At 38.4% G+C, this 25,073-nt stretch overlaps 1 protein-coding gene across 1 annotated transcript in view; it reads right to left on the bottom strand.

Moving 5' to 3' along the window:
• LOC108140862 (chaoptin) overlaps window positions 1-25,073 on the bottom strand; it is a 169,526-nt gene that overhangs the window by 141,523 nt on the left and 2,930 nt on the right. Inside the window, 1 exon segment of the mRNA XM_041710734.1 lies at window positions 1,211-1,298. The gene's annotated coding sequence lies outside the window, so the exon portion shown is untranslated.

The following is a 25,073-nucleotide window of genomic DNA, read 5'->3' as shown; positions in this document are numbered from 1 at the left end:
GTTAGTGCACAGTACATAAGTTCTCGATCATCTGGACGTCGAGTTTTGGGAACTTTGATTTAATTAATATTGCTTTCTTTCTTGTTATATGGATTTTTTGAATTTACCTAACTTCAAAAATGTTAAAACACTTACTTTCATAAAACAAATAAGCGACTAGATAGAAAATCTTATTTTGAAACGTAAATACTTAAGTTTAATGTTTTGTTTATATTCCAGCAGCAAAATAAATAATAAATAATTATAAAAAAAAGTCATTTAGTAGGGTATTACACCAAGGAAACTTCAAAAAGAATATTTGCGTGTGTGTGGGTAAGCTTCAAGAAAGAGAGGGAAACACACGGCCAGAGCGGGAGGGGGATAATAAGAACCGAGCATTCAATTTGCTTGTGGTTTTTTCAGGGGGACGAGTCGAAGAATTGTGGCTTGTGGTTCAGCCGCACGACTTTATGCGTCCACTGTCTTCGTTGGCTGAAGGGCTTTCCCACCCTCATCCCTTACCCCCGCCACTCCAATCATGTGTGTGTGACAAAGATAAACACTTTTCAGCATTTCGACAGCGGCAACGATAACGCCTTCAATTATTAATTATTATCACCGCAAAGCCAAATGTAAAAGCTTCAATTAAAACTTACGCACACACCTACAGGGCAAGGATACCTGAACGCACACACACTAGCGACGACTATGCACTGATAAAAAAAAAAGGCCAGAAAGAATGCTATAGTCGAGAATTATGAATGCCAGATACCCGTTACTCAATCGCCATCCCAATCAAAAGAGAATTGCCAGGATGTTAAGCGAAATCTCTTGAACTTCCGCAACTAAAGCACTTAAATTATATATTTGTTGCCCATAGCACCATTGTTTTAAAGTATATTTAACAAAGACTAAAGAAATCTTAGTTTTTAAAGCTAATTTTATAATTTATAATAAAGAATCATTTTTACAAAATATTTTTTACAAACATTAATATCATAAACAGGCATTTTATTTATTTTATTGACTCCTAAAACTTATTATATTAATATAAATTTCTCATCCAAGTTTATTCTTTCCAAGTGGTTTTTTTCTGTGCATAAACTCACATACAACACATACAAGGAAAAGCAACTGCAATGCTCGACTCATGCCCCAGATTTTATTTTCATTTTATTTTTTTCCCCCGCCCTGTTGTTAATGATTTATACAAGGATTAATTTATACTCACTAATGGATTTCACTTGGCAATGTCCTGCCAGCATTCAATATTATCAATTACTCTGCTTCACAGCCGCCGAAGAGTACGAAGAGTTTGCCTGGGAAAACAAGACGGGAAGGAGGAAAATTAAGCAAAATTAATTATGGCCCAGTAAGCAACATTGCCACACCGCATGCAAATTGCTTGGCATTTATTTGATGGCGATTCTTTTGCATTTCGCTGCGTGGCTATTTTATTGATTTCCCCCCTTCAGGTGGACCGAAATACGGTTGTAAAGTAAAACAAAATAGCTCGAGTGCGAGATCAAACGGCGCTGGCATAAAAATCAACTAATTTGCACACTTTCCCATGCAAAGGTCCTTCGAAGGACTGCAAATAGAGGCGGACAACCGGGAAAGCCCGGAAAAACCGAGAGAAACCGGGGAAGGGCGACGTGATAACGGCTGTCAATAAAATAAATGAGCGCCATTAGCAGCGGAAAATGATGAACACTTGAAAGTGTTTCATCGGCGAGCATCGAACAGACACTAAGACCACGCCCACTTTTCACTCTCCACCGCCCAGGGGAAAAGCGTTGGACGCTGGAATATATACGGAAGTTATCGCAAAGAAAATGGACAGAGGGACGGAGGGGCAATGCCAAGCATCGACTACGAAATGACCCGGAATGCCAGGCAGTGAGGCAAGTGATTTTGTTTGCGTATGGAAATTCACTGGTATCTGATATCCAGCTGGCTAACAACAGAGGAAAATGAGAATTCAGTTAGCCTACTGATAGCCAGAAAGCGGATTTCGCTGCACCAAATGTAATAAAGTTGTAATGCCATTACTTAATAAATAAAATGTACTGTTTCATAAGCTTCAGGCGAACCGACAGATCAAGCTCACTACTTGAATTCAAAATTAAATAATCATACAAGTGTATCTTACATCTTGTATATAAAGTTTTTATTTTGATTAACTCTTAATTAAAATAAACGAAATCAATTTGCATTCTTGAGCTAAATAAAGTGCGTGTCTGTGATCTACAGTAAAATAAAAGAAAAGTCAAGATCTAATCGCTGTAAATTGGTATTTTTCCACTGTGCGTTTTTCTACACCCTGCCAGTTGACTAGATGGCAAGATATTCAGCCAGACGTCTGCCGGTGGTTATTGGAGGGGGTTTTCCGTCCCCCCCCCAGTGGGTGGAAAACGCCTGGTGGGTGGGTAAGTGGGTGGGTGGCTGGTGAGCTGCCGGCGGCAGGATGGCAGTTGTGTGGGTCACAAAGCCGAAGGCAAACAAGTCGCGTACATTTGTGCAAATAAAATTTGCTTGAATAATTTTATGAATGGTAGACAAACTGTTAAGGCAAGAGCAAAGGAAATGGAAAAGCGGGAGAGCGGTGGAGCGGGAGTGCGGGGAAAATGCGGTGAGCAGGCAGCAAACTATATTCCAAGGAAATGCCAGTAAAAAAACGTGGAAACGTCATAGCACGCAATTTATTATAACATCAAAGGGTTAATTGCGCAAATGGGCGAGTGTGCGCCATTTCTTGCGGTGCATTTTCCACGTGCCGCCAAGCTCTCCATGTCCGTGCATGTGTGTGTGGTGTTTAAATAAACGACAACACTTGAAATAAATTGCAGCAAATCAAGTTAAATAAATTGCGCGAATGTGCGAAGCCCAAGGACAAAAAGGCGGCAAGTCGTTATCACTCACACACTCCCACCATGGTTTTCCTTTTTCATGTTATACACACACACACACACACGTCTGTGTGTGTACACTGGCATATCGTCATCTGGAAAGCGGCATTTCTGCGGGCCCAGAATTTTATTTCCCACTATTTTCCCCGCTCCCTTCATTTTAAGATTAATGTGTGGTTGCTACGTGTGCGTTATCAATTACAAGGCATTTTTTAATCAAGGATTTTCTCAAAGGCCAACCATTTAAAAAATAGTTTCAGCAGGCAGACTAATTACCCATCAATGTCTAGAACTGAACTTTGACTTTAATTAGTGGTCTGCACAAAATAAATCTCGTCTGAATAGCGGTTTGAGAGTGACAGTTGAATGCCACCGCATTGGCAACTTCTCTGATTTACTTTTTTTTAACTAGCAGCTAACTTGGTAACAGTTAATTGAGTTTTTAGTTTTATGTTTTAAATGTGGAGGAAAAAAAAGCTTTTTGTATAATTAATCATCAATTAAATTATTAGAAAAAAATACGAAGTTTGTGAGATTCACAATTTGTAGTTCTCTTAAAAAGAGTAAAATATTAAAATGATTAAAACAAAATTCAATTTTATGCCAATTAATGCTTACAATGACTTGATAATGCATTTCCGTCCATGGTGGCTGTCCAAATGATTGGCACTTCGGGCGGTTAAATGTGCATTAACTGCCACGCCCCCTCCGCCAGATTAGTTAGCTCAGGCGTGGCGGGATCAATTAACGGCGCAATTAATAGTGCGTACTCGCTTTCAACATTAATCGTTTGCGTTAATCAATTGAGTTCGCATCACCGTTTATTTCAAGTATAAACTTGTCACATTTCTAGGAATTTTCCCCCAACACTCAGAGCTCTGTTAATTTATTGATTTAATTGTATTTACTCACTGGAACCAAATGCGCACATATGTTCGTCTGGCTTATTTATTTAGCGGCTACTGGGGAACTCTTTCCCCTTTTGTAATTCTGAATTGTAGGTCACACAAAAAATATGTTGAATAATTCAAGGGGGAAAAAACGCTCTAAATATTACAAATAACGAAGGATTTTATTAATAGGATATAGTAGCCATAATATAGTATATATAATATAATATTATTATATACTAAAAAAATGTTTAAACTTTAAATATTTAAATAAAATTCTAATAATATAATTTGAATGTTTACTTTTTAATATTTAATTTTCCATTATAGAAACAAAAAGAATATTGTGAAGCAATAGTTAGTTTCTTATTACTCCGTGTTCAACATTTATGTTTATAGAAAAATCATTCCCCAGTTGCTTTGGCAGAAATTGCTATGCTAAATAAATATGTTTTTCCAGTAAACAAGTTATTCATGGAAAATATAGCGAATTTTACTCCGAGTCCTAGATTTTTTACCATCAGTCCCCAAAGGGAAGTATACTTTGATTAAGTGCGTGCTCCGACATTCCGGCTGGGAGATTGACTCATTTACCCATTTTTGATGGAATGTCGCCAACTAAAATGCCTTCCACTTTCCCGCCCCCCAAGGCTGCCCCGCCCACTGGCCACCGCCGCCCGCCTTTCACATTTTCCCGGCGCCCACCAAGTTTATCGCGTTGTTTGCCTTCTGCGTTGTTTGCCTTTGCCGCTTTGTCAACACAAAAAACGAAAAGAAAAGACTGCATGGAAAAGCGGGGAAGGGACGGGGGAAAGCGGATGAAAAGCCGGGGAAAAGCGGGCTCGAAAGTAAACGAAAAGGGTTGTAAAAACGTAATGGCGAGTTAAATAAAAGAGCGAGCGTGCTGAGGGGGCCAGAAATGTGCCAGCACTCACAGAGGCGAAAAAAAAAATGTACAAAAATATATATTCAAAAGTGTCATAAATGTAATACAACTTTTCCTTTATGACAACTGCATATGTGTTTGTGTTGGCGCGTCGTTCGAGGGCCACTCTCCAGAAAGTTCTCGCCGCCCAATAAAAATAAAAGTAAAAATAGAGTTCAAGTAAAATAAATAAAAAGAAATAAAGAAGGCGGCCAACTGAAAAGCAGAAAAAGCAAACAAAAGTCCCAATAGCGATGTAAACTTTGTCCGCCCGCTCGCTGCACGAGCATGTGTGTTTTTCTATCTGCCATAATGCGTTTTCATTTTCCGAGCTGGGCAATTTTCTCTGGCCTAAGCTTTTAGGCCAGGTAGCTGCATTGCCATGCATGGCCTGACATCGAAACTACCTAAAATGTCGGCGAACGAAAAACACAAACTGAATTACAAATTTGAGAATTGGGCTTGCCAATCGAACGATATAAAAGCTGAATAAATAAAGACCATGTTGGGAGTTCAATAATAGTGGACTTATTTAGCACTAAGCCAACTGCAGAATGTATTCGTTTGCACTTAAGCTCGGACACATTTTTTATTGAAAGCCTACAGTAAGCATTAGCATTGTAAGAACAATGGGAATGTCCTTAAGGACTTAAAACAAATTCATTCGAATTAATAAGTATTGTAGTTTGGAAAATCAACAGTAAAATATTAAAGCTTTCAAATATTTCTTAAACCGTTTATAATGTCAACCAATTTGTATACATTATTATATATGTTTAAATGACAAGCAAAAAACTTAATCAAATCATATGCCACCAAAAGACACTCAATAATATTAAACAGCTCACCAATAAGATCGGATAGCAAGTTGATTCCCCCATTATTTCCAGCTAATTATGTGCACTTATCAATTAAATTGAGCTTATGGCCAATCCGCTTTACAGCCGTAGAACTTGTCTGTCTGTTCGTCTGTCTATGGGTGTGTGTATATATGTGTTTGGCTAAGTGCTCTTAAGTTCTCCAGTGAAAAGGTTGAAAAGCAGTGCAGCTGCACACACCCAAAAGGCAAACAATTTCGCAGGTTTTTTTTATAAAAACTTAAAAATAAATTGAAGATTAAAAATACACCAGCACATGGGAATATGAAAATCTCCTTTATCGAATGTGGAAAACTGGCGGGCGAAAGTGGGCGTGGCTAGTGGCGCCTTGGCATGCAGATTTCAGCCAGCAATGGCGACGTCAAAATGACTGCCTATGGCCAAAAACAAAAAAACGAAAAACAAAAAAGAGAAAAGAAAAAAAGCGGAAACAGAAAAATGCCGCTACTACAACTTCCGCTTCCACATCACTCATACTCACACCCACTCACCGACAGCCACACACCCACACCCACTCACACACTCATACCTGAGCGAATGAGACAGACAGCACAAAAGAACAAGGCAAGAATTGAATCTGCAGTGAAATAAATTAAAAACAACGAAAAAAGAAACGTCGCGGCAAAGGAAAGCAACGAAAGCAAAATGGAGCAGAGGAAGCCGCGAACTGAACTCAGTCAGACATGAAAAAACGACAGTCATCTGAACACAGAGAGAAATTACATCAAATATCGGAATATATTTTTAAATATTCATATATTTATTTATATTTAAAATATGCAAAAATCTTCTGTTGGCCTGTGCTATTTATCGTTTTAATGATAATTTCTGAAGTGTACAGTAATGATTTATTTAACTTAATACGTATAATTTCAACGAAATGTTTTAAAACTGTTAACTTTGAAGCTTTTTTTTGTTTTACCTAAATAATATAAAAATAAAAGAAATTGAAGTTGAAGTTGCCACCCCCTTTGAGAAATACATATATATCTTGATCTTCTAAATTTAAAATGTCCTCCAAAAAAAAGAGTGCTTTATCATCTATCTTACGAAATGTTTCTGAAAACACCCCTTTAACCAAATTGAGAAACCTCTTTTACATATAAATAAATATTAATAATAAAAAAAAAAACAATAACCAGATCAATTCAATTTCATTGATTAAAAGCCTAAAAAATGTGCTTATTAAAACAAAAATGGAAATAATGCCTATTTGGTAAAATTGACTGCATTTTTAGAGAATCTGAATAGATTGCCTTAGGATTTTGACAAATTATTCAAGGGAAAAGTTTCAAGCAGAGGTGTGTCGATAAGACTTTTCTTTATACAATTGATTTTGAAGTGCCGAAATGCTTTATATTGGACATATTTCGAGACTAAGCCCCACGTTTTTTGCAGTGCAGCAACCAAACCGGACTGAACAGCGGACCGAACCGAACCGAACCGTATGCGAAGCATTTGCGCCGAAAGTTATGCTGCAGGCTGGGGAGGCTGGCCCCTTAACCCACTGAAGCTGTGGAAGATTGCTTAAAGTTTTATTGGTTGTTGTTTGCAAAGCAAAAACTTTACTTTTGCGCGCTTTGGTAACGGTGCAAAGACACACATACACGGGGAGAAAATAGGGGGGGATGGGTGTGGCCAAAGTTGCCAATGGATCCTTTTCGGCCCTGCATACTGGCATCCTGCGGGTTCCTTTTGCTTTCACTTCGCCGCTCTCCTATTCTTTTGCGACGCTTTAGTTCTTTGCTTTCTTTGCCTTTGCGTCTATCGCTTTTCTATACAAGTCCAAGTACATATTCTTTTTTGTGGAAACTGAAACTGCCGTTAGTCAAGAGGAGCCATTTCCATTGCCATTTCGGATCCCATTTTCCCACTCCGATTTACTCAATCCTCGGCGGAAGTGGAAGCCAAAGTTGAAGTTGCGGCCCAAGTGGAAGCCAAAGCTAGAGCTAAAGTTAAAGTTAAAGTTAAACTTAAATTTGAGGTCATCGTCAGCATTCTGCGTGTAATTTTCATAAACAAAATAGTTAAACATTGCAGCAAGTTGTCTAATGGTCGTCCTTGGAGCTCCCTCCCACCATAATAGTAATCATCATCATTGGCTTCATCGCCTGCTCCCGGTCATTTTAAGTGCAAAAGTAAAGCAAAACACCAAAAGTTTGTTATTTTCTCCTCCCCTTGAAATGCAGATGGAATGTACACTAAGAGAAGTGTTTCGGTAAATCTGTTACAGTCCGAATTAATTTAATGTTAATTTATGCAATTGTTAATTATTATCATTAATTTAATAAAACTGTGCACGCAAATAAAGTTGTGGTTTCTTCAATTGCTTATACTATTATTTAACTTCACACTTTTTTAATTGCCAACATTCATATATATCATTTCGTAAATATCATTCGCATTTTTTTTAAATTTAAATGTCTTAATTTTTTCCCTGCCATTAATATTTCAGTGCATTTGAAGCAGGGAGAGAAAGCATAGCTTTTGCATGGTTTTACCTCGCCAAAAGGTTTTGCGGAGATTAAGTTGGGGGAAAATCCACTAAGCGATGCAAATTGAAGGCTTAAAAAGCTTCAATTCTCAGTGAACTTGCAATATTTGTTTTCAGAGAATAAAAGTAATATGATGATATGGATGATTCTAATGCGTATATTGTACGAAGCTCATTAGTGCTATTTAATGAGCTAATTACTGTTATTCCGATTAAGCAGAGCAGTTCTCATTACTTGATAGATTTGTGAGATTTAATATCTGATATTATTAAGATATAAAATATAAAATTCCCAACAAACAAAAATTATAGGATGCATTTATTATTTTGTGCATTCTTGTTATCCAATTTCGTTCATCTAGGACTTGTAAACTTTTTAATTGTTTGGACTATTGTTATGCCAACAATATTTAGCCTAACAATTTATTAGAAGTCTCTAAAGTCACCTTTAAAATTTAATTTAATATTATCCCCAATTTTTTTGGAATATCAAGCGTAAAAAAAAGATGTTTTCCGTACTGAATAATTAATCATTGAATTTTTAGCCATTTAAAATGTATACTTTATTCCATTAAGATTCAAAATTACCTTCAATATTTTTACTAGTGATTCAATGAAACTATTTTCCCAAAAGTCCATTAACAAATGTTGAATAGGTACCAACACGAATCGAATTCTCATATATGAATATTTTGTTTGATGTCCAAACATGTTTTCATTTCCATTAAAATAGACGCGCTGTAATACGGTCATTTGCGAATTTATAGCCCTTCAAAATTATGATTTCATAGCCCCAATTGGTAGCACCCACTGGCAACACCCACTGGTTTCCATATTCATCAATCAGTTGCCCCAAACAGATCTGCACTCAAATTTGTATTCAATCATTTGGGGAATCATTGCGGGCCACCCGTTGATTATCCTTTTCATTAGCGAAACACAAAACGGACACAAAGGCCTTCGGCCACGCCCCCATCACACACACACACACACACACACACTCACACACACACGGACATACACGCTCTAGCGCCCCTCGAATGGCACTTAATGGCCGCACACAAAACATGGCTAAACTTTGTGCAAACTTTTCACAAACACACTGCGTCGCATGTGTGGGTGCGTGCTGTGTGTGTGCAAGTGTGTGGGTGTGGTGGGAGGAGAGGGGAGAGGAGTACGGGTAGGGGTAGGGAATGTCATTGGCGGAAATTGAAACGCACATGACAATCCATTTCATCAGCAGTTTAGTTGCCTTCGGAGCATTTCAGTGAGAGAGGAACCCTGGTGTTGCTGAATTTTTGTGTCTTCTTTCCAAGCCATCTCTGATTTTTTTTTGTTCAGAAAACTATAGAAATCTTAAGTTCTAAGCTATATTATTTTATAAAATTTAAAAATCTTGACAATAGAAATATTTTCTTCTTTTACCAGGGGTTGTAAATATATTTCTAGCATATTATAAAGGAAAAGGAAGCAAGCTCCGCCAAGCCGATGTTTATAAAATATAAAATTTCAAAAATCTACTAATATTTTGTTTAAAAGAGAAATTATGTAGCATTCTTTTAAATACTTACGCAACTAATAGCCTCTATTTATTGTTTTGTAATAAAGTAAGTATTTTAAAGATTGAAACATTTTGTATTTGTATTTTGTATTTATTAAGAATAAGGGGCACAAAAATACGACAAATTATATGCATAACTGATAGAAATAAGGTTTCTAAATATAATCGATCAATTGATTGGATAATAAGAGTTTGTATGAGTTCTGAAAACAATATCGAACAAACCCATATTAAAATATGTTTAAATAAATCAATCTCTGATAAACTCCACCTATTTATAATACCTAAGTCTGCGTTTTAGGTGTGATATACAGCGCTCAGCACTGATTTTGGGTCCTCTTTGGGACCGTAGTGTCCAGTGAGTACGGCGGAGTAATCGATGCCATGTGCCCGTGATTGTGTGCGTTTTTCGTGTGTGTGTGAGTGACGTGATGTGAGTGGCAGCCACTAAGCCAAATCAACAAAAATCAACATTTCAACAACAAAGTCCTTGACTGTTAAACTTAACCGGGCACCAAAAGCACACACACACACACACACACGCATTCGAAAAGAGACGGGTATAGTCGGGGAAGAGGGACAGCAAATGCCATAACAGACCATAATAGAAAAACTGTGTCTGCAAGCATCTTGGGGCTATAAGCCCCATGTCCACGACATTTTTTCAGGGGCTTCCGGAGTTCGTAACACCCCCCTTAGTGTATAATCAATGTCAGTCAATATTTTGCCAGACTCTTCAGGAGCGAGAGGGACAGCGAACCGGGCCAGGGGGAGAGGGAGGGCTAGATGGCAAATGGAATTGAATTGAAAAAGAATGAAGAGCCGAAATGAAAACGAAAACGAGATCCGTAACGAAACGAAACGAAAGGCAACAATAACAAAACTAAATTACATATGCACACAAAACTTGTCACTGGGTTCAGTGAAAAAAAAAAAATATGAATAGTAGAATATAGTGAAAAACTTTGTTCTAATATTTGAATTTTTATTAGACATTTTCCAGTGCATTTTGTTATTTGTTCCTCAACGGTATGTTCGGGATTGAGCAATTTAAAATAATCTTTACAGAAAAGCAAATATAAATACTCGTTTATAAACAGTATCCCAAATAATTTTGAAAAGTTCAATAACGCTAGAGGATTTTTTGTGAACTCTGCGGCCAAGTCTTTTTCGCCGTGTATATGCGATTCTTTGTGTGTGTAGTCGTTATGCTAAATGACAAGAAACAAGCCGAGGAGCAACAACAATGGCAAACACATTTTCTGATTAGTTTGCAGAACCCACATTAGTCCCCAGTCGCTTAGAAACGCTGACAAGCGGGAAAAATCTGTATAAACGGACGGGGAGAAAGAGACGGCTACTGTGGCAAGGGTCAATGGGCGGGAAAGAGAGGGCAGTGTCGAAAAGTATGGAAAACTTTCAAGGCGACAATCGCACACACAAACTTATATTGCTCAAAGCGAATTATCCGAACTTGAAGTTTTGCATAACTGATCAACCTCACCTCACGGTTGACACACTCCACTAATTAGCTTTCAAATCGAATTTAAATTATTCATCAGGGCTCCAAAGGCCCAAAACGAGGATTATGGGGCTACAGCCGGAATCAAGAATGAATCCTGCATTTTCCATTAGGCTAATGACGGCAAAGGAATAAAACGGTCTGTGGCTTTGCTATTCAATTCAATAAACTGGAAGCAGAGTCAAGTACATACAATTGTATGACAATGTTATTGTAACTCAATATCTGAAAGTGGCTGGCATAATTAAAACAATTGCTGAAATTCTTTGATAAATTACAACCCAATTTGTCGAGTTGTGTTGTTTCTGGTATTTTTGAGTTTTAGTTAAGTTGCTCCAAATTGGTATAGAAACAAATTAGCTTAATATTGAAAGTCTAATAAATTTCATCAATTTCATATTCGTCAGTGATTTTATTTGCCGTCCGCTGTTGACAAAATACGTGTACTTGACTGCCATTTGGTTTGATATGGATTAAACATGATATAATAAGGATTATGTGTACTGGCTTATATAATTTTACTTAACTGCGGATTGCAGAAGTGAGCTTCCGCTTTTGCCTAATTTTTGTACCCCTACCCATTTACGCACTTTTTTTTACTTGCAAGTGCATTAAACGCTTTCGCTTTGTCAGCATCGCATTAACTTGCTGGTCCGCTTTCTACAATATCAGCGAATTAGCGTAAATTACAAAAAAATAAAAAAGAGTGAAAGGTAGTTCATGCGCATCTCGGTTTTTTTTTTCCCAGCCGGTATTAGTGCAGTTTTCCGGGCTCTAAGCCCGGCTATTAGCATCATTTGTGACTGGACTTGGCGAATTTTGTTTTTAATTTTCTACACTCTTTCTACACCTATTATTTTTTTTTTGCAGAATTTTCTCTTTAGATTCTCGCACGAATTTGCCACCTTTTCCTTTGTCGCTGCTTAACTGCCACGCCCACCGCATATTAATGAGCCGTCGTCCTTAACACGCTCTTGAATTAGTTGCCAAACGCGATTCGCTGTCGTCTGTTGCCCTCGCCCAACTTTTCCTGATTTTCCATGGACTAAGCAACAAGCGAAAAGGGGTGGGAAAATTCCTAGGACGGGTGAAATGGCTTGGGGAAAACTTTCATTCCCTTAGCTACCCGCAGACACTTGCGGTCCTCTACTTTTCACCTCTGCCAGCCGAATCCAAGCATCGCCATTTTCATTTGCTCTCGGATTTTGGGGTTTTCCCTCGATCATAAAATGGGGTTTGCAAATTTTGCTTACCCGTTGCCAAAACATTTCAATAAAATGGGAAGAAAGCTGGGAAAAAATTAGTCCTAATAGGTATTTAATTTTCATACTACTTTCCTATTTTTTGGCATTTGGGATTGGGTAGGTATTTAACCAGCTGTACTTGAAATAAAAAGTGCGCACATTTAATGAGTGAATGTTCTATAATTATTATGCATTATTTTTGTTTCATTAAAGGCCTTTCACCGATAATATATTTCAGATCTAATGCATTTTTTTCTATCCCAACAACTTGGTATAGATGTGTCTTTTAAATATGTTACTATAAAGTTGGTTCAATGTAACTTGTTAGTTGACTTTTAAATTTTTTGCAAAATTTGTAAAAATGTTTTATTGTTCTTAAATTCAATCCCCAAAAATATGAATTACAAATTTCGCAGTAGGGCATGTTTACATTCGCCTTCAACAGACTGTTTTTGTTTTGTAATTTCACGCTTTTGCCATTTGCCGAGTTGGACAACTTCATCGGGGCTCATTTTTTGGGTGAGCTTCTGGTCTTACCCCTTGTTTTCGCTTTCCTCAGTTTTCGGGCCTTCCCTTTTTGGCTGCTGCTCATTTTGCGCTTAATTTCCGTTTTAATTTCGCTCGTTTTATTCAAAACCATTTCTTCGCCATACTTTCTCCTGCCTCGGAGTTTTTCCATGTGCTTTTCCTTGGCTGCGAACGCGTTTGGAATTCGGCCGACGACGGAGAAAGACATTCGTCCCATAACAATTAGACAGGACTTTCGGCTTTCGGCCGTGTTTATCCTGCGTAGGCCAGCATGTTTCCATCGGATAGATCCTTTGTACTTTTGCCTTTGACTTTGACTTTCAATGACTAACTGGGCCTTTGTGCTCCCCGCACCGTTGCCGTTTCAGTTGCCGCTGGCCACTGCTGACGTAGGCAGTCCCAGGCAAACACAAATAGAAATTCGAAGACACTGCCAGCAATTCGGGTCTCATTTTGTTGGCTAAATTCTACACATTACTCATCGGATCGAAAGGAAAACATATTAAAGCTTACTCAACTAAAAGTTGTCAAAAAATGTTGTACAACTATTTTGCTCAGTATGTTGTAAGGTTTCTTGCAAAATGTTCACAAAATATGTAACATTCCGTGTAAAATATTTTTCTTTTCCTAAAAATAATTATGTTTCCATGTTTACGTTTTAAAAACTTAATAATATAAATGATACAATAAAAACGGGAAAAACATTGTTTCTATTTGAAAGCCGCCAAAAGGAAACCAAAGCGGAGCAAAAGCGAGCCCACTCATTGTCGTTGTGTTTTGTAGGGCGTGCGGCAAAGTGAGCTGATTAAAGATTGCTTATTTAAGTGACCAACGCTTGTGCAAGACATGAAGACATATTTTTTTATATTTTTTTATCGTGGAAAACACGTTTAATTTTGCACATCAGGCAAATAATATATTTTATGCAACAAAATGTTTTAGTCTGAAAATTTATTGGTTGTGCACCTTTGCGTAGAACATTTTTCTATTATGTTACTTCTTCTACTCTATCTATTCAATAAAAGAAAAAAAAACCTATAAATTTCTACCATATATATACCATTTACCCTTTGATTTTCCTTGGCTCCTTTGGGACATGACTTGCAAAGCATTGCTTTCTTTGCTGCTTATTGTTTGTTCATTTTATCATTAAATTACAGATAATTTGCTCATGCCTGGCGAGTGCGAGTGCGTGTGCGTGTGTGTGTCTGTGTGTGTGTGGTGGTGGCATGTACGTGGGTGTGTGAATCACCTGGGGGGTCAATGTTCAATTATGAGGTAATTGAATAATACAGAAGATACCCGCTTGAACAATCGCTGACCCACCCCCTCGCCACAAATCCGTTCCTCTGCTCCCCAAGGTCGGTAGTGATTTTTGGCCTACACTCGTATAGACATACATAACATATACGAGTATGTATGTGCAGGAGCGGTGGAGCATGGTAAATTAGCCCTTGTGGACGAACTCGCACCCTCGCAGGCGAAAACGCTTGACTGCTCTCATTAGACAGCCGTTTGGTTACTTTCATGGCCCTCGCCTGGTTTTGACTTGACTTTTTAGCTTTGACTTACACTCTGCACTCCCAAATTCAGCTCATATGTAGCCCAGCATCTGCATTTGTATTTGTATTTGCATTTGTATTTGTATTTTGTTGTTGTAGGTGTGTGCTGTGTGCTGTGTACTGTGTACTGTGTACTGTGTAGTGTGTGCTCAGTCTCGGTTGCTTTCGTTTTTATTTTGAGCATGAAATGTTTGTTTTCCTTGTGTTTTGCGCCTAAATTGTTCAACGCTTTTGTCCTTGTCTTTATTAAAACTTTGCCTGCAGCAACAGCAGAAGCAAATACACAAATATACCGAGAGAAAGTATGTTGAGGTTTTAATTTACTTTTTGAAATGCCATTTGACATATACGAAGCTTGATATCGAAAGATTTGTAAGGACAGCCAAAACTATTGAGAAGCTTAAGTGCCTTTAGGTCTGAAAACAATTTTTATTAAAATTTTGTTGATTTTTTTTTTTTTTTAAAGCCTAACATATTCTTTCCTGTGTAACCGCTGACAGACAGAGATGGCAAATGGCAGAGCGAGATGGCTGGAGTCCGAGAGCCATTAACATTTTCCTTGGCTTTCTTCGCTTGTTTGCCTACACTTTCCTGGCCCTGTTTTCCGCATGTGGCTCTCTGGCTTTTCCTTTTGCCTTTCCCCATGTGCATGGAGCCGCCGGGTAAATAATCTTGTTCTTGGCCCCACCGTCGAGTGGTGCTACAGAATGCGGTGGTGGTGCGGTAATGGTAGTGGTGCTCAGCTGACCAACGGTTGACCCCCAAAAAGGGGTTGGGCCTCGTCTTTCAACTTGACTTTCTGATAGTGCAACTCGCCGGCCTATCGCCAAACCCCCCCTTTCACCCTCGGAAAATGCAATTCGTATTCATGGCAACATGTGCAGCAGCCAACTCCCGGCAAGGACATTCACTCCGGCTCATCCGCCTTTTATGGCGCATGCCACTGGCACTGAAAGAAATGCGGGGATGGCCAATAATCAATCGACGACTTTTTAGAAGCGGTGTATAAAAAACCTTGTCACTTTAAAACTTCTTTAGAGGGCAATAAAGTTCAAGATTTAATCAAATTGCTTAATACCATTTACCAACAAACAATTAAGCAATGAAATCTCTTGTTAAATATCCCAATAAAAGCACAACACATTATATATAAACACAACAATATTAAACATTTTAGTTCGGTGCTTAGACATTCAAATGTAATATTGATTAAAGAAAACTTGATTACAATTATCAGAGATTAGAGATTTTTTAAGTGCATTCATCCACACACAGACAGTCAACTCTACGTATGTGCACTCATATAGCCAGACACATTGTATCCACTTCTGAACTCTTGATTCCTGATTCTTCTTTTGTGACCCGACTGCGGTGTGCACTTGTCTTTGATTTTCCTTATTTTTCCAGCACTCCGCCTGCACATTTCCTCCATTTTCTTTCTGCTGACCCGACGGCGGCCACGAACTCTGGATGGTGGGACGTTGGCCTCCGATTCGGGCTACAGCTTGCTACTCTAACCTTTATTACGTTTTAGCCGAGGGGCAAAAGTTGGCTTTGCTTTAATGAGCACAATTTTATTAGCCGCTTTAACGTTTTTCCTTTGGCCCATGGCCGCGACCTTACAGTCAACCAACAGAAAAAAATTGTATTTGCTTTTTGCCGGCGCCGCTTTATGTACAAAACGAATTTTGAACTTTTTGTTCGACCATTTTTAGCATATTTGCCTTATGAATTCCACAAAGAGGCCAGTCCAAAATCAGCTTGACCAAAAACGAATTCAAAGTAATAGGCGCCTTAGCCCACTCCACAAATTTTTTTCTGAATCTTCAGAGGTTGAATCCTGTGCTGGGAAATTTTTACAATGTCGTGTTTCTAAACATTTACATTTTAGATGTTCTAGCTTGTTTTAGTCGATTTATAAATACAGGTAATAAAATGTTATTGGTTTTTTTCAAGGAGTAAATATTCTTTTCATGTATTGTAATAAACATAGCACATAGGTAAATTATTAAAATTATTTATTGTGTTTATTTTACCCAGGGAAGGTACACTTTGGGCTAAGTGAATACAACATTTTCCCTTTATTGGCTAATCCAATTAAAACAAGATACAACCAATTTGAAGAGTTGAAAGTTGAAAACCCAACTTGACGACTTATCGAACTGATAAGGCAACAAATTTAATTCAATGATGGATTACATGAAGCGAGTTTTGGGCAATTTATTGAAGTATGTTGTTTCCTAGAACTCCTCAAAAAAAAGGTTGCATTAAACCAGCTCGAAAAGAACTTGAAATGGTATTCAGCCTGCTGCCTTCTCCTTTTTCCCTCACCAACAAAAGGTAAGCAGCGAGGCCAATAAATAAGGCAGTGTGTGTGCGAGTGTGCTTGTGTGTATCTGGAGGAAGGACAGCACAGCACAGCACAGAACAGAACAGAACAGAACAGGAAGGACAACAAGATTCAGTAAGAGCAAAGTTACACGGTCCTGGACTGATGCACTTGGAAAATAGTTCAGGCATTCCCAGTACAACGTGCCAAAAATATTGGGTAATCTTATGCAATTTAAAGATAAAATTTGTGTCGATAGTGGTACAAAATATCTATACTTGGTGCTAAATAAAATATAACCAGAAAGCCCGGAATCAAAGCTCATATCTTGTATATCAATTTCTAAGTCTCTTTAACTCGTTGTTAAAAGTAATGACAGAAAGTTTTGCAATTTAGAAGGTAATTAAAAGCGAAAATATCAAAAAACTGTAAAGATATTTTCTGCATATGTATACTAAGTATCAATCAACTTAAAGAAAAGAGATACATAACTCCTGAAACTTGATCTACGAGTTTTAAATTTCCTTAAAAGTCTTTTTTTTCTTTCACTGCTCGATGTCCCAGTATCCACTGCTAGTATCTGTGTGTGGAAACTATTTGTAGAAGTTAACGTGAATAATATTTACTTACTGGCATAATAAGTAGTGCTTTTGTATGGAGATTGGACGAACGCAGGACTCTCTGCTTCTCAGACAGGCCATCAAAATCTAAAGTATCATATATCCGCCCCTATATCTCCCTCTCCCTTGCACACACACACATACACACATTAAAGGGACCTACTGCAAGTACAGCCATTTGTTTATACTTGCGAGCTGGCTCACGTTATTTGCTTAGACAACGAAATCAAATTGAAAAGTAAACTCAGTTAGCATTCAAAAGCTACAAAATGTATTCCACCTATGGGTCATGGCTACATACATACATACTATAGATACATATGTGTGTGTTGGCATTTGTTTATTCGTTGGTTTAAGCAAAATGGCGCCGATTGGGTCAAGTTTCTGGAATTGGTCAGCTGCGAGGGAAGTTGGCACAGTGAACAGTCCAAGAAAGTTTCACAGATAAAACAAATACCTGCAAGATGCAGTACAGTGAGCATAACCAGAGAATTTCAATTTCGGGAGGTGCTACAGCGTCCAACAAGGACATTAAGTGCCTATAGGCAGGGCACACTATGTGGCCAACGTCCACTTTTGTGCAACTTTTTTACTGCAAGAATATCCAATATTTTCCTTTTTTAAAATTTATTTATTTTAACTTTTCGAAAAAAATTCTAAAAACAAAGTTTTGGCAAAGTTCAAGAGTTTTGAAAATCAACGTTTTGTTTAAGTTTAAATTCTTTCCCTATCGCAATTAATTTTATCTTATCAAAAACTAATTGCTTTTCCATCAGGGTTTTTTCTTTTAATTTTTATATTTAACTTTACATCTTCACAATTTGATCCCCGGAAACTCCCTCCATCCCACTGTGCCGACTCCTCGGATGCTTTTCTAAATCATGCAAATAGATTTACAATAATCATAAATATTAAGCCATTCGAGGCTCAGGACTTTGCCTACATCGGATGTTCCAATGCCCTTTTCTCCATTTTCCATGGCAAGACAAAGACCACGGATTTGGAAATTCGAGCAGCTGCGACATAAAGGTGTCCCGGAAATTTTCTGGGACGGAACAACATCGAAATGATTCAGGCGAATGTCGAGTTGAGCCTTTGACTAAACAAATGACATTGACAAAATAGACACGGAGCTGTAAGAGGACGAGACAAAGGGCATGGGGATCGGGGATCGGGGAATGGGGATTGAGGATTGAGGATTGGGGGTTGAGGATTGGATGCGAGAATGGATTCGAAATGGAGTCAAGTGGAGGCCCTGTGTAGGCATAAAAAGAAATCGTCTTAATTTCACTTTGTTTATGCTGAGTAATAACGAATTATGCAAATTATTTTATAATAAATTTATGCCAGCAGCGACAACAACAACGAATCGAACGCACAAACGAGCACAGAACGAGGATATAAAACACAAGCCGAAAGGAAAAGGACAATGCGATTGAGGACTGAGGACAGGGGACAGACGACAAGGCGGCGGAGAATAAGGCAGATAACAACGTTTAGCAGAAGGCGAGAAGAGTTTTCAAATTCTGGTTAGGCGTCGGTGGCAGAGTTGACAATTTAGCTACTTTTATTTTCAAATTTTAAATATTTTTTTCGGTTGAAATGCGCTTGTTAAGAACAGACTTGTTTTGTTGATTCAAACATATATTTTGAACATACAAATAGTAAATTTCATCAGTCACATAACTTGTCAAAAATTAAATTTCCTACGATCCTAAGAAAATTATAAATGTACCTAAAAGTATGCAATAAAAAATAGAAATATAGTTTTTTTTAATGAAATTAAATTAACGAAATTACGGAATACAAATATATTGTATATTGTATGTAGCATTCATTATGAGTGATTTTAAAAACCCTTTTTCTTCTTGTTGAATAAAAAATGCATTAACTATTTTGTTTAACAGACATACACGAAGGTATTTCCTATGGAACGATATAAGCTATTTTCTGGCGTTTTTTCCCCCTCATCCACAGTGGACACCTCTGAAGAGGACTCTGTCCATGGGCGTGGCTCGGCCTTATGGCTCCATATTCATCGCCATCCCTCAATCCCAATCTCCGCCATCCGTTTCTGGGCTGCCTTTTCGGGCGCGTGTGACCAAGTATGCATGAAAATCCAATTTGCCTGCATGCTGCGTGGAGAAGATGGCGGAGGTGATGGCGGAAAAGTGGGCGGGGCGGAGGGAAAGCTCGAGCGGTGCAGGCAACACGTAACAATCAAAGTGAAAACAAGGCAACACGGCCATGGCAAATGTAATGGTAACTGTTACAGTAATATTTATGGATTTTACTTCTCTCGGCACACACATACACAAACACACACACACACAAACAGAGCAGAGTAACAAATACAGAATGGAGACAAACAATGGCTTTAAAAGCAAGAGCCAGATTATCCTTATGTATGGCCCTGTTAATGTTTTACCTGAATGAAAACGTGAAATGAAAATGGGAACAGGCACAATGTGCCCCATTTCCATCGATGGCCAGTTTCAATCGGAGATTGGCGAGGAAATCTAAAATCTGCGGCAGAAATGCATATATGCGTTTTGTTGTATTTATTTCTTATTAACACTTACCGATTCATAAAACAACTGGTCTTTTGTTGCATCCAACAAATATTGACCCTAAAATGCAACAAACTATATTTAATAAATGCATGAGTAAAGCTTAGCTCTTACAAGCAAGAAAAAATATTCAAAAACTATATTTAGAATTTTAGATTTAAGTGCAGTTTCATTAAATACATTTCCCAGCCACCTGCGAGGATTCATAAAAAACACAATAGCCGAAATAAGCCGATAAGGCCAAACCTAAGAACATAATTTAAGTTTCAGCCAAAGTTTGGGCCGTCAAATATTTCTGCTGAGCAAATACAATTACAGTAATTGCAAAATTTTTGGCCAGTCAAATACCCTCGGCTGTTTCGCAAAAATTAATTAATTATTCTATGTAATATGACGGCAAGTAGATGGTTGGCAGATTTCTAGGAAAACAGGAGAGCAAGGTAAAATTCATAGCATTCCAGTCTGACAGCCTTCAAATGGGAAACAAGCTAATAAAAGTTTTTGTTAGCTACTGGAAATTAATTATACGCACGGCTCACCTGTCACTGACAATCTATATTATATTTTTTTATTTTTGGTTTCCCATCTGAGATCGGGGCTCTTTGCATAATAAAATGTTGGACAAGTAATTGAACACTGGCCAATTGTAAATTTGCTGACTGATTGGGTTTATCGATGGACATTTTCACTTAACCCCCCGACGGTCGTAAAACCATATTTTTTTATGGCCCAGCGTTGGGTTGGCATATGGCCATAAAAGCCAAAGTCAGCCAACTGCCAAAATGAAGACGCTTAAGGGCCAGAAAACGAAAACGGAAAGCAGGACAGCACAGCCCAGTACAGAACAGAACAGAACAGTACAGAACAGTATAGCCCAGTACAGAACAGCAAACGTTAAACGTAGCAGAAAAGTTTAGTGGTGGTCAGTGGCTGGGGCTGTGGGAATTTTCCCAGTCGCCTTTCCTCCACAGAAAATGACAGGGAGGAAAAGCGACCGGACCGGGCCAATCCTTTCGTGTCTATTTACATTTTTATTGTTGGTTGGTCGTAAAAAATCTGATTAAATACCACGTAATAGATCCCTTTGATGACTGCACTGGACTGGGCCGGGTTTTCTCCTTTTCCCCTTTTCCCCTTTTCCGCTTCTCCGCTTTTCCCTATTTCCCCGGCACTTTCCACTGTGATTGACCGTCCGTCCTTGAGCGGGTTAAGTGTTGTTAAATTACATTCAATAAACAAGCAATGAATATTTTATTGTTGTCTTCGGCAAGGTGGGCGAAATTATTTATGATTTTCCGAGAGATGATGGCGGGCAAGTATGTAAGTGGGCGAGCAGATTGATTTTCGCTTGATTGGCACAAATCCGAATTTAATAGAATCATTTGGTTTTATAACGCCGCACGGTCCCACTCAGCTATAATGCCCTAACTTTTTTATTGAGTCCCAAAGTTATGTTGCCGTTGCCCCATAAACTGAGTAAATTGTTGTGCTGAATTTTAATCGCTTTTCCTGCGGTTAAGTGGAAGTTCTGATTTTCCCAAGTCCAGAATCCCTGGGCAATCAGTTTTATGCATGTACACTGCTCCTGCGGTTACGCCGTAAATGCAGGTACTTAAAACTAAGTAAACAAATGCAATTTTCCCTTCAGTTCTTGCCCAGACGAATATGGTGCGGCTGATTAATATGCTAAGACCCATAATATCAAGTATACGCACTGTAAGTAATGAGTATTTATCAGTTTCTTATTGATTAATTGTGAGCTCACGGAAAGTAGAAAAAGTGTAGTGTATTAAATCTAGTAAACTGCCCAGGGAGTTTTTTTAGAGCTTTTTAGTGGCATGATAGTTTTAAACTCTACTTAAATCAGCACTAATTCTTCGACGCACTTAAGCAGTCGTAAAACACAAAATTTCGAGAAGCAAGCTTTCCACTGACTTGTAGTATATTTCGAAGCATATGAATGAACTTCTCCTGCTTGCGTTTTCACGATTATCGGATAAAATTTTCATTTGTCCTGTTGCACTTTTAAGCGCATCGCCCCCACAAGATATTATGTCATTTTCTAGACCAAGTCGCGTAAATCTTCGACATTTTACGACTGGCATTTGGGAAACAGAGTTGCCCGAGCAAAGGCAGGTCCTCCGGATCCTTAAGGAACTGTTAAGTGGTCTTAGAAGGAGGAGTTGCTGCACAGTTTTTATGCTCCCTCCTTCAGTGTTTGTACCGTTTTTTAATTGCTGTCGCTTCTCGAACATTTACTGCTCCAAATGAGCTAAGGCGTCCAGATTTATGGCCCTCACACACATTTGACGCTGCCATCGATGTGCTCCCAACAAAGTCGCCAAAACACAGTCGGGCACACTAATACATTTCAATTTGGACACTTAAAACTGCAAGCTCAAGTGAAAAGAAATGGCGGAGCGTTAGCAGGAAGTCCTCCCGCCGCCATTTGACAGTGTTGCGAAGCACCATTTTGGCCTGCACTGCAGTGTCGCATTTCCTGTCGATTCTATTCACAAACAGTGCTGCATAATGGATGTGAAATCGGGCAAAATGTTATAAGTTTTTAAAATAAGATGGGTAATACTCTTATGAGAAATATTAAATATTATTTTATTTACAACGAAGATCATTTTTGTACATAAGTATCAGCTAAAAAAAACTATAATAAATTAATGGTAACCATTTAATGCAATTTTGCTGCATTTTCAATTACATCTGCAATCATTTGGATAATTATAATTGTAGTTTCCGAAAAATTATGACACAATGTTGTCTCGTTTGTGTTGGCAACTTCATAACTTTTCGTTTTCGGAATGTTGTTTAGCAATTTTACTCCTTTTTTTTTGTTTTATTCTTGCAACCATTGTTGCCCGTTGTTTGTTGATGCCATTTAATTATTTCGACTCAGCCATTGTCGCCGGGACCACGCCCACCTACCGCCGTTCGCCTTTCGCCCACATCCTGGTGCTCTGTTATTACTGTTATTGTTACAGTTATTGTTATTATATTGCATTTTATTTTACTTTTATGGCCGAGCTGCGACAGACTGCGCCGCTGCCCGTTGATGACTACAAACTATGCAGTTGGGATGGCGTTTAGACTATAGAGAGGTCCTGGTCAGGATGGTCAGGATGGGCAGGATGGTCAGGATGGTCAGGACGGGAGAATAACTCTGCATTGTTACCGTTTCCGAGTCCGGAATGAACGCAAATTGTCATCACTCTGCAGGGCTTTCAGCGGGTGGAATGGGTTCTGTTTGCATCGATTCAATGGGGCGGTCCACATAGCACTTATAACGAGAAGGGTCTTTCTGCCGTGGGTATGCACAAAAATATTCGTGTTGCTACAGAGATGAGCTAAGACGACTGCTTTGTCCTTATATAATTATTGATTGGTTTTTGAGTACCAAGTTACCACCATTATTTTTTTGAGTGACATTTTGTTCACTTATAGTAATTGTTGGATACTGATTAAATAAAACTCGAAAAAGAGCAATACTAAGTAATAATATATAATAATAAAAAAAACTTTTAGATTAAATATTTTCTTACAAATCAGTACACGACATTATTTGCCTTTAAATGTTCTCTATCAAGTTCATAATTGAATGCTTTTATGACTTCTTAAAGCGGTTTCAATTTGATTTTGGTGTGACAACTTTCAAGCGTCAACGAGTTAGTTTATTTAGGTTAATTCAGAGTGATTTACTCTTAATTAATTAATCGTATTTACTTTACCTGCTCAAGACGCCTTCTCTAATTTGTGGTATTTATTCAACAAAACCAACATGTAAATGAACTATTATTATGATAATTTCCCCCTCATTTAGTCAAATTAATTCCAATGAAGTGGGCTCAGTATTCATGACTATGAGTTGAGCCAGTGGCATAACCGACTTAGCCCTGAATAATGCCAAAGAAAAGACGGAGCACCTGGGGTCACACACTCACATGCGGAACACTCACCTCAGTCGAGTGACTGCATTCATTATGGATTCACTTCACAGCAAATACTTTCTCCGCATTGTTCCATTGCTGGTGAAAGACTTTCCACGAGTGACCCCAAATGATTTCCCAGCGCATTGTAACGGCGACGGGAGACTTGGAGGAGTTTGGGGAGTTCGCTATTCGCCTCTCGCTAAGTAGCGACAAGTTCGCACAAAGGCGCACAGCGAGGACTTTGTGGGGCATTACGTATACGCCGGGTGGTGCGACGAGCGGCGGCAGCACTACGTATACGCAGCTGCTCCTTTCAATGCTCGCCACTTGACGCCGACTTGCCACTGCAACTGCGAATTCGACTCGGAGTCAGTCATTCGCTCGTCCCTTAAAGACGACTCTGGTGTTCCATTGTCTTTCGAGATGGCCATTTAGCTGTTTTCTCGGCGAAATCACTTCGTACTCTAATTCATAGCAGCGAACCTTGGTTTTGCTCTAAAATTATGACATGTTTTTACTCTTTTAAGCGCCATTAATGCCTTTTTATTATGTCTTATCTTTAGATATTTACACTGACTTCTAAGTTGTGCGATAGAACGAAGTTCTCTTTATAGAATTAATGTCCCAGTCTAAGTTTGTAGCAAGATAGCTTCACAATAATTTATTCAGAAAGTAATAAGTCTTAATAAGCTGTTTTAATATAATAATAATAGTCTTTCTTAATTTTTTTAAAGCGCTCATTACGAATATTATCCAATCCAAGTTTTATCCAATAAATAATCCTAATTAAATAATAATCATAGGTAATCCAATTCGTATCTTAATTTTCTATTCACATATATTTTTTTTAGCCATAATGGTATTGGTTGCTTTGGCTATTGTCTATAATCTACAGTGGGCCCACCACTGATGGACTTTCACCGATGGCTTCGTGGGCGTTTGGGGGCGTGGCCAGCGAGGACGTTAGGTGCTCAGAAAGTCAGACAGACAGCAGAGTCTTTCATATTTAAACTGACAGTTTATTGTGCTTTTCATTACAATTTTGTTTGTTGGTTTTATTTTGCAAACAAAACTCGGCAATGGCAGCTGCCTTCGGTGGCCAAAAGCAGGAGGTTTTCCGG

This window comes from Drosophila elegans, unplaced genomic scaffold, assembly GCF_018152505.1.
Source record: "Drosophila elegans isolate 14027-0461.03 unplaced genomic scaffold, ASM1815250v1 contig_149, whole genome shotgun sequence".
Taxonomy (NCBI): Eukaryota; Metazoa; Arthropoda; class Insecta; order Diptera; family Drosophilidae; genus Drosophila; species Drosophila elegans.
This window is presented reverse-complemented; position numbering and strand designations above follow the sequence as displayed.